Source organism: Bufo bufo, chromosome 4 (assembly GCF_905171765.1).
Source record: "Bufo bufo chromosome 4, aBufBuf1.1, whole genome shotgun sequence".
NCBI lineage: Eukaryota > Metazoa > Chordata > Amphibia > Anura > Bufonidae > Bufo > Bufo bufo.
The window spans coordinates 296,183,050-296,198,516 of NC_053392.1; the positions used below are offsets into that span (position 1 = coordinate 296,183,050).

Genomic DNA, 15,467 nt, shown 5'->3' on the forward strand with positions numbered 1-15,467 from the left:
TTAATGTGCAGGGTTACAGTCTGTTTAGAAAGGATCAGAAAAACCAGAGAGAGGGAGGGGTCTGCCTTTATGTAAAGCCCACAGTCCGAGAAGATATAAGTGAGGGACATGAACATGTGGAGTCACTGTGTGTAGAAATACATGGAGGCAAAAACAATAATAAAATACTAATAGGAGTTTATTATAAGAAAGCTAATATACCAGAGTCCACAGAAAATCTACTACTAAACGAGATAGACGAGGTGGCAGATCATAATGAGGTCATTATTATGGGGGACTTCAATTACCCAGATATAGACTGGGAAACTGAAACCTGTATATCTCATAAAGGAAACAGGTTCTTGGCAATAACCAAAGACAATTACCTTTCCCAACTGGTTCAGGACCTGACTAGAGGGACAGCCATACTGGACTTAGTATTAACCAATAGACCTGACAGAACAACAGATATGCAGGTTGGGGGACACCTGGGAAATAGTGACCATAAAGTAATATCCTTCCAATTGTCATTCAAAAGAGTGCTTCTTCAGGGAGGAACAAAAATACCAAACTTCAAAAAAGCTAAATTTAGCCAACTAGGAGAGACCATAGGCCTAACTAACTGGGAAAAAGTCCTTAAAAATACAGCCACAAAATGGGATATTTTTAAAAGCATCCTAAAATCGAATTGTGAGAGGTACATACCTTATGGGAATAAAAGGTTAAGGAACAAGAAACAACCAATGGGGATAAATAGAACTGTAAAGAAAGCAATAGATGACAGAAAGAAAGCATTTAAATCACTAAAACAGGAGGGTGGTGTTAAAGATGTGTGAATTTTATTCTATATTTTTGTATCTCTAGGACTGTAATGAGTTAACTTTTTCTTCTTCAAGTGCCTCCCACCCCCCTCTTTGTTTCAAGACTGGAGAAGAGAGGGGGGGCAAAGAGCTGTGCTGTGGGAAGTGTCTGTTTTCTCATCTTTCTACAGGTGTCCCAAGGGAGGTGTATAGAGTGTGGAGGAATGCATAAGCCAATCATATGACTTGATGATATGTATATATTATTCACTGCCTATAGAGAAGCACCTCCTTGAAGTGTCACATATGACGTATGCAGTATTATTGTTAGAATATCCACCATTATAAGATGGCGGATACTTAGATGTTTACATTAGTTCACATTCCAAAGTGGTACACACTGCGCAGATGTTGGAGTGTTATCTCTGTTTCTCTTATCTCTTTTTCCTTTTTGACCAATGAAACAATGTTTAAGCCTCAGAGAGGACTGCCCTCTTCTGAAGATGTATATGCAGCTTACTCTGTGTAATAAAAGATAGAGATTGCATTGACCAACTATGTGTCAGCGTCTAGTCTCTCAGCCACACGTGGATATTAACCCCTGGGGGGTACTTTGATTTGGAGCACCAGAGTGTATCTTAAAGGCTTTAATTAAAAGCCGCTTTAACAGTAGCGAGGAAGCACTAAAAAACTATAAGGAAAAAATATGTAAAAAACAAATAAAAGCAGCCAAACTATAGACCAAGAGATTAATTGCCAAAGACAACAAAACTTACCCTAAAATGTTCTTCAATTATATAAATGGTAAAAAGTATAAATCTGAAGGTGTCGGCCCTCTACAGAGTAATGAGGGGGGAGTTGCAGAGAGCGATGAGGAGAAAGCAAAGCTATTAAATATTTTTTTCTCCACTGTATTAACTGAGGAAAATAAACTGTCAGATGAAATGCAGAATGTAAAAGTGAATTCCCCATTAAAAGTGCCTAGGAAGAAGTACAGTGGCGTCTTAAAAAGATTAAAATAGACAAATGAACAGGACCAGATGGCATACACCCCCATATCCTAAGAGAATTGGGTAATGTCATAGCCAGACCCTTATCTCTGATTTAAGGATTCTATACTGACAGGCAGTGTTCCACAGGATTGGTGCATAGCAAATGAGGTGCCAATATTCAAACGGTACAAAAACAGAGCCTGGAAACTATAGGCCGGTAAGTTTAACATCTGTCGTGGGTAAACTGTTTGAAGGTTTTCTAGGAGATGCTATCTTGGAGTACCTCAATGAAAATAAGCAAATAACGCCATATCAGCATGGCTTCATGAGGGATCGTTCATGTCAAACTAATTGAATCAGTTTCTATGAGGAGGTAAGTTGTAGACTTGACAGTGACAAATTAATGGATGTCGTATATCTGTACTTCTCCAAAGCATTTGACACTGTACCGCATGAAAGGTTAGTATATAAAATGAGAAGGCTTGAACTGGGAGAAAATGTCTGTATGTGGGTAAGTAACTGGCTCAGTAATAGAAAACAGAGGGTGGTTATTAACGGTATACACTCAGATTGGGTCACTATCACTAGTGGGGTACCTCAGGGGTCAGTATTGGGCCCTATTCTCATCAATATATGAGAATATATGTATTAATGATCTTGTAAAAGGCTTGCTCACTAAAATAATGACAAAATGTAAGGTTATGCACATGGGAATGTATAATTCAAGTCACCCGTACATACTAAATGGTAAAACACTGGGTAACACTGACATGGAAAAGGACCTAGGAGTTTTAGTGAACAGCAAACTAAGCTGTAAAAACCAGTGTCAGGAAGCTTCTGCCAAGGCCAATAAGATAATGGATTGCATCAAAAGGGGCATAGATGCCCGTGATGAGAACATAGTCCTACCACTTTACAAATCACTAGTCAGACCACACATGGAGTACTGTGTACAGTTCTGGGCTCCTGTGAACAAGGCAGACATAACAGAGCTGGAGAGGGTTCAGAGGAGGACAACTAAAGTAATAACTGGAATGGGAGGACTACAGTACCCTGAAAGATGATCAAAATTAGGGGAGATCTAATAACAGTGTATAATATATAAGGGTTCAATACAGAGATCTCTCCCATCATCTATTTATCCCCAGGTGTCAGGGCTAAGGATGGGGAAACCCTCAGCCGTGCAATGCCAGAAGATGTTTGGAAGCTACTAGGCCAGAAACAACAGAATTAGGGAGCAGGTCACCTCCTAACTAGTGTTGAGCGAACAGTTCGAGCATAGTTCGGGTCCGTACCGAATTTTGGGGTGTTCGTGACACGGACCCGAACCCGAACTTTTTCGTAAAAGTTCGGGTTCGGGTTCGTCGTTCGGCATGTATTTTGGCGCATTTTGAAAGGCTGCAAAGCAGCCAATCAACATGCATCATACTACTTGCCCTAAGATGCCATCGCAGCCATGCCTACTATTGGCAAGGCTGTGATTGGCCAAGTGCAGCATGTGACTCAGCCTCTTTATAAGCTTGTGCGCACGTCGGGACGTGCTCACTCCCGATGTGAATAGAACAGGGATAGACGCAGCTGATGCTAGGGCGAGAATAGGCAGGGATAATTGAATAACTGGAAGCAAATTTCTCTCCTCCACCTGTGATTCATCTGAACAACTGCAGCTGAGCTGCTTTTTTGATAGGGATTGGCTATTTTTAGAGTGGCCAGAGTGATTTTTCCATCCACATGTACCTGGGCTGACCGCCGGCCGCCATTTTGCGACTTGTAGTGCTGCAGCAGAAGCTGCCACAGTGTGCATTCCAAAGCTCCAAACAAGTCAGACATCTACACCTGGGATTCAGACCAATAGCGATTTAGCAGCACAGTCCAAGGCTATTTTTTTTAAAGGTTGTGCAGACCATTTTGTGGCACATGTTACTGGGCTGATAGGCGGCGGCCATCTTGGGACTAGTGCTGCAGCACAATCTCTCCCAACGTCCATTAATCACTTGTAATAGTGGTCTGTGCCATAGAAATCCTACATCAGGGACTTGGGTGTGCTTGTGTCACCCCTACTAATACCAGTCCACCTGTAATCCATACAGTGAAAAGCCATAAAGTATTCCAGTGAGGGAATTTTTTTTTTATTTAAAAAAGGCCAAGTTAGTTTATCTGGCGTTCAATATACTAGATACAGTTAGGCCTGCGTTTCATACATCTGGAATTAGCAAACTAATGTGCTGGGGTTGGGAAAACATATATGTACCCATACTAGAATCTGTCAAAGAAAGCGGTACTCACATATAACAGTCATTCCATCTGTAATCCATACAGTCAAAAGACTGAAAGTATTCCAGTGAGGGGATTTTTTTTATTTAAAAAAGGCCAAGTTAGTTTATCTGGCGTTCAATATACTAGATACAGTTAGGCCTGCGTTTTATACATCTGGAATTAGCAAACTAATGTGCTGGGGTTGGGAAAACATATATGTACCCATACTAGAATCTGTCAAAGAAAGCGGTACTCACATATAACAGTCATTCCATCTGTAATCCATACAGTCAAAAGACAGAAAGTATTCCAGTGAGGGAATTTTTTTTTTATTTAAAAAAGGCCAAGTTAGTTTATCTGGCGTTCAATATACTAGATACAGTTAGGCCTGCGTTTCATACATCTGGAATTAGCAAACTAATGTGCTGGGGTTGGGAAAACATATATGTACCCATACTAGAATCTGTCAAAGAAAGCGGTACTCACATATAACAGTCATTCCATCTGTAATCCATACAGTCAAAAGACTGAAAGTATTCCAGTGAGGGGATTTTTTTTATTTAAAAAAGGCCAAGTTAGTTTATCTGGCGTTCAATATACTAGATACAGTTAGGCCTGCGTTTCATACATCTGGAATTAGCAAACTAATGTGCTGGGGTTGGGAAAACATATATGTACCCATACTAGAATCTGTCAAAGAAAGCGGTACTCACATATAACAGTCATTCCATCTGTAATCCATACAGTCAAAAGACTGAAAGTATTCCAGTGAGGGGATTTTTTTTATTTAAAAAAGGCCAAGTTAGTTTATCTGGCGTTCAATATACTAGATACAGTTAGGCCTGCGTTTCATACATCTGGAATTAGCAAACTAATGTGCTGGGGTTGGGAAAACATATATGTACCCATACTAGAATCTGTCAAAGAAAGCGGTACTCACATATAACAGTCATTCCATCTGTAATCCATACAGTCAAAAGACTGAAAGTATTCCAGTGAGGGGATTTTTTTTATTTAAAAAAGGCCAAGTTAGTTTATCTGGCGTTCAATATACTAGATACAGTTAGGCCTGCGTTTCATACATCTGGAATTAGCAAACTAATGTGCTGGGGTTGGGAAAACATATATGTACCCATACTAGAATCTGTCAAAGAAAGCGGTACTCACATATAACAGTCATTCCATCTGTAATCCATACAGTCAAAAGACTGAAAGTATTCCAGTGAGGGGATTTTTTTTATTTAAAAAAGGCCAAGTTAGTTTATCTGGCGTTCAATATACTAGATACAGTTAGGCCTGCGTTTCATACATCTGGAATTAGCAAACTTATGTGCTGGGGTTGGGAAAACATATATGTACCCATACTAGAATCTGTCAAAGAAAGCGGTACTCACATATAACAGTCATTCCATCTGTAATCCATACAGTCAAAAGACTAAAAGTATTCCAGTGAGGGAATTTTTTTTATTTAAAAAAGGCCAAGTTAGTTTATCTGGCGTTCAATATACTAGATACAGTTAGGCCTGCGTTTCATACATCTGGAATTAGCAAACTAATGTGCTGGGGTTGGGAAAACATATATGTACCCATACTAGAATCTGTCAAAGAAAGCGGTACTCACATATAACAGTCATTCCATCTGTAATCCATACAGTCAAAAGACTGAAAGTATTCCAGTGAGGGAATTTTTTTTATTTAAAAAAGGCCAAGTTAGTTTATCTGGCGTTCAATATACTAGATACAGTTAGGCCTGCGTTTCATACATCTGGAATTAGCAAACTAATGTGCTGGGGTTGGAAAAACATATATGTACCCATACTAGAATCTGTCAAAGAAAGCGGTACTCACATATAACAGTCATTCCATCTGTAATCCATACAGTCAAAAGACTGAAAGTATTCCAGTGAGGGGATTTTTTTTATTTAAAAAAGGCCAAGTTAGTTTATCTGGCGTTCAATACACTGTACTAGATACAGTTAGGCCTGCGTTTCATACATCTGGAATTATCAAACTAATGTGCTGGGGTTGGGAAAACATATATGTACCCATACTAGAATCTGTCAAAGAAAGCGGTACTCACATATAACAGTCATTCCATCTGTAATCCATACAGTCAAAAGACTGAAAGTATTCCAGTGAGGGAATTTTTTTTTTATTTAAAAAAGGCCAAGTTAGTTTATCTGGCGTTCAATATACTAGATACAGTTAGGCCTGCGTTTCATACATCTGGAATTAGCAAACTAATGTGCTGGGGTTGGGAAAACATATATGTACCCATACTAGAATCTGTCAAAGAAAGCGGTACTCACATATAACAGTCATTCCATCTGTAATCCATACAGTCAAAAGACTGAAAGTATTCCAGTGAGGGGATTTTTTTTATTTAAAAAAGGCCAAGTTAGTTTATCTGGCGTTCAATATACTAGATACAGTTAGGCCTGCGTTTCATACATCTGGAATTAGCAAACTAATGTGCTGGGGTTGGGAAAACATATATGTACCCATACTAGAATCTGTCAAAGAAAGCGGTACTCACATATAACAGTCATTCCATCTGTAATCCATACAGTCAAAAGACTGAAAGTATTCCAGTGAGGGGATTTTGCTTATAAAAAATAATATATTTCATTGTGGTGCGAGTTGAATCGCAACAATGAAGAAAAATACTATTAAGGGACGAGGACGCGGTCGTGGTGGTGTCCGTGGAGCCTCTGTTGCTGGTAGAGGACGTGGCCGTTCGGCCCCAGGCGCACACAGTAGGGAACGAACTCCCTCAACTAGCCGGCAGAATGTACCGCAATATCTCGTGGGGCCCAATGCCGCTCTTAGGATGGTAAGGCCTGAGCAGGTACAGGCATTAATCGATTGGGTGGCCGACAGTGCTTCCAGCACGTTCACCACATGGTCTTCCACCCAGTCTTCTGCGGAAAGCGCACAGGTGGCACCTGAAAACCAAGCCCATCAGTCTGTCACATCACCCCCAAGCATATCAGGGAAACGGTCTGAGCCACAAGTTATGCAGCAGTCTCTTCTTCTGTTTGAAGACTCTGCTTCCAGGGTTTCCCAGGGGCGTCCACCTAGCCCTTCCCCAGTGGAGGAAGACATACCATGCACTGACGCACAACCACTTATGTCTCCAGATGAAGAGGACATGGGAATACCACCACAGCAGAGTCACCGACTCTCTGATGATGACGAAACACAGGTGCCCACTGCCGCGTCTTTTTGCAGTGTGCAGACTGAACAGGAGGAGGTCAGGGAGGGAGACTGGGTGGAAGACGATGCAGAGGACGATGAGGTCTTAGACCCCACATGGACTGAAGGTCGTGGCGATGACTTTCACAGTTCAGAGGAAGAGGTAGTGGTGAGACCGAGACAACAGCGAAGCCAAAGAGGGAGCAGGGGGCCAAAGCAGACGAGCCGCCGCCCCCAGAGTTCGCCTGCTACTGGACATCGCCAACAGGGACCCAGCCCCACAAAGGCAGCTTCAAAGAGTTCCCTGGCATGGCACTTCTTTAAACAATGTCCTACCGACAAGACCCGAGTGACTTGCACGCTCTGCCATCAGAGCCTGAGGCGAGGCATTAACGTTCTGAACCTCAGCACAACCTGCATGACCAGGCATCTACATGCAAAGCATGAACTGCAGTGGGGTACACACCTTAAAAACCAGGCACTCGCTGAGGCTCCCCCTGCTCCCTCTACCGCTGCTGCCTCGGCTTCCGCCTCGAGAGGAATGTTGCCACCTGCCGAGCAGCAAACAGAGGATGTGCCACCGACACCACCACCACCGCCACCGTCAACTAGCGTCTCCACTATATCACACAGCAGCGTTCAGCTCTCAATATCTCAAACCTTAGAGAGGAAGCGCAAATTCCCCCCGAGTCACCCTCGAGCCCTTGGCCTGAACGCCAGCATTTCTAAACTGCTGGCCTTTGAAATGCTGTCATTCCGGCTGGTGGACACAGACAGCTTCAAACAGCTGATGGCCATGGCTGTCCCGCAGTATGTGGTTCCCAGCCGCCACTACTTCTCCAAGACAGCCGTGCCTTCCCTGCACATGCAAGTGTCCGATAAAATCAAGTGTGCACTGCGCAACGCCATTTGTGGCAAGGTCCACCTAACCACAGATACGTGGACCAGTAAGCACGGCCAGGGACGCTATATCTCACTAACTGCACACTGGATGAATGTAGTGGCGGCTGGGCCCCCGGCGGACAGTTCCTTGGCGCACGTCCTTCCGCCCCCTAGGATCGCAGGGCATCATTCTATGCCTCCTGTAGCCTCCTCCTCCTACTCGGCTTCCTCCTCCACTGCTTCCACCAGCTCATCCGGTCAGCCACACATCTTCACCACCAACTTCAGCACAGCCCGGGGTAAACGTCAGCAGGCCATTCTGAAACTCATATGTTTCGGGGACAGGCCCCACAGCGCAAAGGAGTTGTGGCGGGGTATTGAACAACAGACCGACGAGTGGTTTCTGCCGGTGGGCCTCAAGCCAGGCCTGGTGGTATGCGATAATGGGCGAAATCTCGTGGCAGCTCTGGGACTAGCCGGTTTGACGCACATCCCTTGCCTGGCGCATGTGCTGAACTTGGTGGTGCAGAGGTTCATTCACCACTACCCCAACATGTCAGAGCTGCTGCATAAAGTGCGGGCCGTCTGTGCGCGCTTCCGCCGTTCACATCCTGCCGCTGCTCGCCTGTCTGCGCTACAGCGGAACTTCGGCCTTCCCGCTCACCGCCTCATATGCGACGTGCCCACCCGGTGGAACTCCACCTTGCACATGCTGGAGAGACTGTGCGAGCAGCAGCAGGCCATAGTGGAGTTTCAGCTGCAGCACGCTCGCGTCAGTCGTACTGCCGAACAGCACCACTTCACCACCAATGATTGGGCCTCCATGCGAGACCTGTGTGCCCTGCTGCGCTGTTTCGAGTACTCCACCAACATGGCCAGTGGCGATGACACTGTTATCAGCGTTACAATACCACTTCTATGTCTCCTTGAGAAAACACTTAGGGCAATGATGTTAGAGGAGGTGGCCCAGGTGGAGGAGGAGGAGGAGGATGAGGGCTCGTTTCTAACACTTTCGGGCCAGTCTGTTCGAAGTGGCTCAGAGGGAGGTTTGTTTAAGCAGCAGAGGACAGGTTCACAAGTCGCCAGCCAAGGCACTGTACTGGAGGACGAGGAGGATGAGGAGGAGGAGGTGGAGGGGGACGAGGATGACGCAAGTTCACAGCGGGGTGGCAGCCCAGGCCCATCACTGGTGCGTGGCTGGGGGGATACGGTGGACGATGACGATACGCCTCCCACAGAGGACAGCTTGTCCTTACCCATGGGTAGCCTGGCCCACATGAGCGAATATATGCTCCAATGCCTGCGCAACGACAGCAGAGTTGCCCACGTTTTAACGTGTGCAGACTACTGGGTGGCCACCCTGCTGGATCCCCGGTATAAAGACAATGTGCCCACTTTAATTCCTGAACTGGAGCGCGACCGTAAGATGCGCGAGTACAAGCGCACGCTGATAGAGGCGCTCTTGAGAGCATTCCCACATGTCACAGGGGAACAGGTGGAAGGTGAAGGCAGAGGAGTGGCAAGAGGTCGCCAACGCAGCTGTGTCACGGCCAGCTCATCTGAGGGCAGGGTTAGCATGGCAGAAATGTGGAAAAGTTTTGTCTCCACGCCACAGCTATCTGCACCGACACCTGATACGGAACGTGTTAGCAGGAGGCAGCATTTCACTAACATGGTTGAACAGTATGTCTGCACACCCCTCCACATCCTGACGGATGGTTCGGCCCCATTCAACTACTGGGTTTCGAAATTGTCCACGTGGCCAGAGTTAGCATGTTATGCCTAGGAGGTGCTTTCATGCCCGGCGGCCAGCGTTTTATCTGAACGCGTATTCAGCACGGCAGGGGGCGTCATTACTGACAAGCGCAGCCGCCTGTCCACAGCCAACGTGGTCAAGCTGACCTTCATAAAGATGAACCAGGCATGGATCCCACAGGACCTGTCCCTCCCTTGTGCAGAGTAGTCCTTATTAACTGCCTAAAACATGTCTTGTTGTGCTACGGGCCACTTCTTTATTTGATACAAATTTTATGAAACCCACAGTTGAATGAAACTCTTCTCTGTCTGGGCGCCGGGGCCTAACCAGATGAAAGTGGCCGGTTAAACTAACGGGTGACATGAAGCCATAACCTCTGCCATGCTACCTCTGTCTTCTGTCTGGGTGCTGAGGCCTAAGTCAAATAAAGCGGTCTTCTGCTGTGCTGGGGGATATGAAGCTAATCTCTGACCTCTCTCCTCTGTCTGGGTCCAAAGGCCTAAATCACTGAAAGAGGCCTTCTCCTGTGGTGTGTGATATGATGCCAGAATATGTGCTGTGGGGCCTCTCTCCTCTTCCTGGGTGCAGGGGTCAAATAAACTAAATTGTGGCCTACTCCTGTGGTGGTTGATATGATGCCTGATTCTCTTATGTGGAACCTCTCTCCTCTGTTTGGGTGAAGGGGTCAAAGTAACTAAATGGTGGCTTCTCCTGTGGTGGCTGATATGATGCCAGAATATGTGCTGTGGTGCCTCTCTCCTCTTCCTGGGTGCAGGGGTCAAAGTAACTAAATGGTGGCTTCTCCTGTGGTGGCTGATATGATGCCAGAATATGTGCTGTGGGGCCTCTCTCCTCTTCCTGGGTGCAGGGGTCAAAGTAACTCAATGGTGGCTTCTCCTGTGGTGGCTGATATGATGCCAGAATATGTGCTGTGGTGCCTCTCTCCTCTTCCTGGGTGCGGGGGTCAAAGTAACTCAATGGTGGCTTCTCCTGTGGTGGCTGATATGATGCCAGAATATGTGCTGTGGGGCCTCTCTCCTCTTCCTGGGTGCAGGGGTCAAAGTAACTCAATGGTGGCTTCTCCTGTGGTGGTTAGTATGATGCCAGAATATGTGCTGTGGGGCCTCTCTCCTCTTCCTGGGTGCAGGGGTCAAAGTAACTCAATGGTGGCTTCTCCTGTGGTGGCTGATATGATGCCAGAATATGTGCTGTGGTGCCTCTCTCCTCTTCCTGGGTGCGGGGGTCAAAGTAACTCAATGGTGGCTTCTCCTGTGGTGGCTGATATGATGCCAGAATATGTGCTGTGGGGCCTCTCTCCTCTTCCTGGGTGCAGGGGTCAAAGTAACTCAATGGTGGCTTCTCCTGTGCTGATTGATATAAAGCTGATGGTTGTGCCATCTGACATGGTTGCCAGGGTCTGATTCAATGGGGGCCTACTCCTGTGGTGGGTGATCTAAATGCCTGATTCTCTGCTGTGAAACCTCTCTCCTCCGTCTGGGTGTAGGGGTCAAAGTCTTTCAAAGTCGCCTTCTCCTGTGCTGATTGATATGAAGCTGATGGTTGTGCCATCTGACATGGTTGCCGGGGTCCCATTAAATTGTGGCCTACTCCTGTGGTGGTTGATATGATGCCTGATTCTCTGATGTGGAACCTCTCTCCTCTGTTTGGGTGAAGGGGTCAAAGTAACTAAATGGTGGCTTCTCCTGTGGTGGCTGATATGATGCCAGAATATGTGCTGTGGGGCCTCTCTCCTCTTCCTGGGTGCAGGGGTCAAAGTAACTCAATGGTGGCTTCTCCTGTGGTGGCTGATATGATGCCAGAATATGTGCTGTGGTGCCTCTCTCCTCTTCCTGGGTGCGGGGGTCAAAGTAACTCAATGGTGGCTTCTCCTGTGGTGGCTGATATGATGCCAGAATATGTGCTGTGGTGCCTCTCTCCTCTTCCTGGGTGCGGGGGTCAAAGTAACTCAATGGTGGCTTCTCCTGTGGTGGCTGATATGATGCCAGAATATGTGCTGTGGTGCCTCTCTCCTCTTCCTGGGTGCAGGGGTCAAAGTAACTAAATGGTGGCTTCTCCTGTGGTGGTTGATATGATGTCTGATTCTCTGCTGTGAAACCTCTCTCCTCCATCTGGGTGTAGGGGTCAAAGTCTTTCAAAGTCGCCTTCTCCTGTGCTGATTGATATAAAGCTGATGGTTGTGCCATCTGACATGGTTGCCAGGGTCTGATTCAATGGGGGCCTACTCCTGTGGTGGGTGATCTAAATGCCTGATTCTCTGCTGTGAAACCTCTCTCCTCCGTCTGGGTGTAGGGGTCAAAGTCTTTCAAAGTCGCCTTCTCCTGTGCTGATTGATATGAAGCTGATGGTTGTGCCATCTGACATGGTTGCCGGGGTCCCATTAAATTGGGGCCTACTCCTGTGGTGGGTGATCTAAATGCCTGATTCTCTGCTTTGAAACCTCTCTCCTCCGTCCGGGTGTAGGGGTCAAAGTCTGTCAAAGTCGCCTTCTCCTGTGCTGATTGATATAAAGCTTATGCTTGTGCCATCTGACATGGTTGCCGGGGTCTGATTCAATGGTGGCCTACTCCTGTGGTGGGTGATCTAAATGCCTGATTCTCTGCTGTGTAACCTCTCTCCTCCGTCTGGGTGTAGGGGTCAAAGTAACTAAATGGTGGCCTACTCCTGTGGTGGGTGATATGATGCCTGGTTCTCTGCTGTGGGACCTCTCTCCTTTGTCTGGGTGCTGTGGTCAAAATAATAGTAAGTGACCTTCTCCATTGGTGGGTGACTTGAAGCCTGATTCTGTGCTATGGGACCTCACTCCAATTAATATTGTTTAATTTTTATTTATTTTATGTTAACTCATCATTTCCCTATCTACATTTGTTTGCAGGGGATTTAACTACATTTTGCTGCCTTTTGCAGCCCTCTAGCCCTTTCCGGGTGTGTTTTACAGCCTTTTTAGTGCCCAAAAGTTCGGGTCCCCATTGACTTCTATGGGGTTCGGGTTCGGGATGAAGTTCGGGTCGAGTTCGGATCCCGAACCCGAACATTTTTCGAAAGTTCGGCCGAACTCGTCGAACCCGAACATCCAGGTGTTCGCTCAACTCTACTCCTAACGCATCCCTAATCTGACCCTGACTCCTAGCTGCATGAGCCGACCTTGATGGTAGGAGGGCTCATGCTCCGGAACCTCGGATCCCTACTCACCCTCCGCCGATCCCTGAACTAGGAGCTGGGTAGACCACCTGTTCCTCCTGGATGCGGAGAAACAGGAGTCTAAACTGGCCGAGCTGCAAGGGGATATAAACATAAACAGACTATGGATATGGCAGGAGAGTGAAAGACTTCCACCCCTACCTGCCACAGACACACTGACTGGATCCCTGGACACAAGTGCTGAAGTCCACACACAGACATAAAAGGACACAGCACACATAAACACACAGGAAGCCAGAACCATAGCTGCACTAATAACAGACACCACATAAACATAAACTTAACATCACATAACAACATCTATGACCACAAGGGTGGCCCTCACTGGCAGATGGTATAAGGGACCAGGAGGGTGCCTCCAGCTTACAAACAAGGCTGGAGTACCCCTCAGACATCAGGTCTCAACTGAGGCTATATAGCCCAAAGTGGCCACATCCACACAGACACACCCAGTGTTTACACACACAGAAGGGAGTTAACCCTTCCTAGACCAGGCAAGGGAAAATAGCCACATACAGGGGAAGTGTACAAACCCTTATCACACTGCAGCTGTTATCGCAGGCAACGACATGCGTGGCAACCGTGTCCTGGAAGTCAGCCAGAAGGCTGAGACACTGCCACCACATGTACAGAATACAACACGTTGCCTCGGGCAGCCACAAGTGAAGGGAAACTATCACAGTGCACACACCCAAACTTCGTGCACACCAAACATATAAAACGGCACACCTACAAAGACAGGTTGCCAGGTGTAACTGCATGCAGATTGCAGCAAGCTGCCAAGCACAAACATGTTGCCAGCGGCAACCACATGTGAGGCAACAATCCAGCCGCCCTCACCATGTGATTGACAAAAACCAAACCGCAGGCAACTGCATGCGGATCAGGAGTCACGACCATAACCATGGTCGTGACACCAGGACTGTGATGAGGGGACATCCTCTGCGTCTGGAGGAAAGAAGGTTTGCACACAAACATAGAAAAGAATTCTTTTCGGTAAGAGCAGTGGGACTATGGAACTCTCTGCCTGAGGAGGTGGTGATGGTGAATTCACTAAAAGAATTCCAGAGGGGCCTGGATGTATTTCTGGAGTGTAATAATATTACAGGCTATAGCTACTAGAGAGGGGTCGTTGATCCAGGGGGTTATTCTGATTCATGATTGGAGTCAGGGAGGAATTCTTTTCCCCTTAAGTGGGGAAAATTTGCTTCTACCTTACAGTTGTTTTTTTTTGCCTTCCTCTGGATCAACTTTCAGGATAACAGGCCGAACTAAATGGACAGATGTCTTTTTTTGGCCTTATAAACTATGTTACTATTCAGTAACCATGCATGCTGCGAGGAACAAACATTTTATAGGGTCTAACAGTCTCACAATTGCTGTTCTCTAGCATATAGAGAGAAGTCAGTGTATAATACTGTATGTCCCTGAGAATGGACACAATTTTATGCAGGATATAATGTGAAGAACACAGTGTATTACTATTAAACCCAATATCCTTGCCACCATTTAATTAGATGTACTACAGAACAAACTGCACAATGTAATTAAGCTACAGCTGTTCACACAGATTGCTATTATATATAACTTCATTTTACGCAAAGCCATTTTGCTGTGCTGTCATCACGTATTATATATTTTACTTCTGAACACAAGAATTTCATTTGATGGGCAAAGTCAAGCTGCCTCAGTTATGCCAAGTTACTTGTACTGTTTAATAGATCCACCTCCTAGTCTGATAACCGACTTGGTGAGACTTGCTGTTGTGATGTCATGAACAGTACCAGCAATCACCGCCATGCTCTTGGGCAAATCATTGAACCATCATTGTTTATTTGCAGTCAATGGGGGTCATTTATTATAATCCCCTACTCTAGAAAATGTCTTTAAAAAGTTGCAAGCCTGCAGTTTGCGACTTTTTGAATGCCACTGCGCCTAAATTTGTACGCTGCCCTCACCACTTTCTGAAATAAGTGAGTGTTAGGTGTGGGTGGGCACAGCCGCTATCATTTAGGCCATTTTACTGGAGTAGATTTTGGTCTAGACGCATGGACTGCTGGAGGATGTGCCTAATTTATGACAAAGTCTGTGCCTCATCATAAAATAAGCATATCCACCTGCTGCATGGGGGATAACAAAGACTGACGTAAAGCTCTGCTCCAGAATTGTTATTACAAGGGGATGTAAGTAGTTACTAAAACTGACATATCAGGCGAGGTGACAGGTCCTCTTTAAATTGCTTTAGAAGATTTCAGCCATCATTTACACCAGTAAACTGGCATTAATGATAGTGAATGTGCTGGGGCAGATGGTCCCGCCCACTGCATGCCCCGATCCTATCCCACCACTCCCACTTTACAGAAAGTGGTGAGAGCAGCATACAATCAC

At 46.1% G+C, this 15,467-nt stretch overlaps 1 long non-coding RNA gene across 1 annotated transcript; it reads left to right on the forward strand.

The window, feature by feature from the left end:
• The first annotated feature begins 2,880 nt into the window (after positions 1–2,880).
• On the forward strand, positions 2,881–14,305 carry LOC120997061. The gene is made up of 3 exons (XR_005778058.1): positions 2,881–2,921; positions 9,644–9,647; positions 14,000–14,305. It is a non-coding gene; the product is annotated as an uncharacterized LOC120997061 (long non-coding RNA).
• Positions 14,306–15,467: the final 1,162 nt, after the last annotated feature.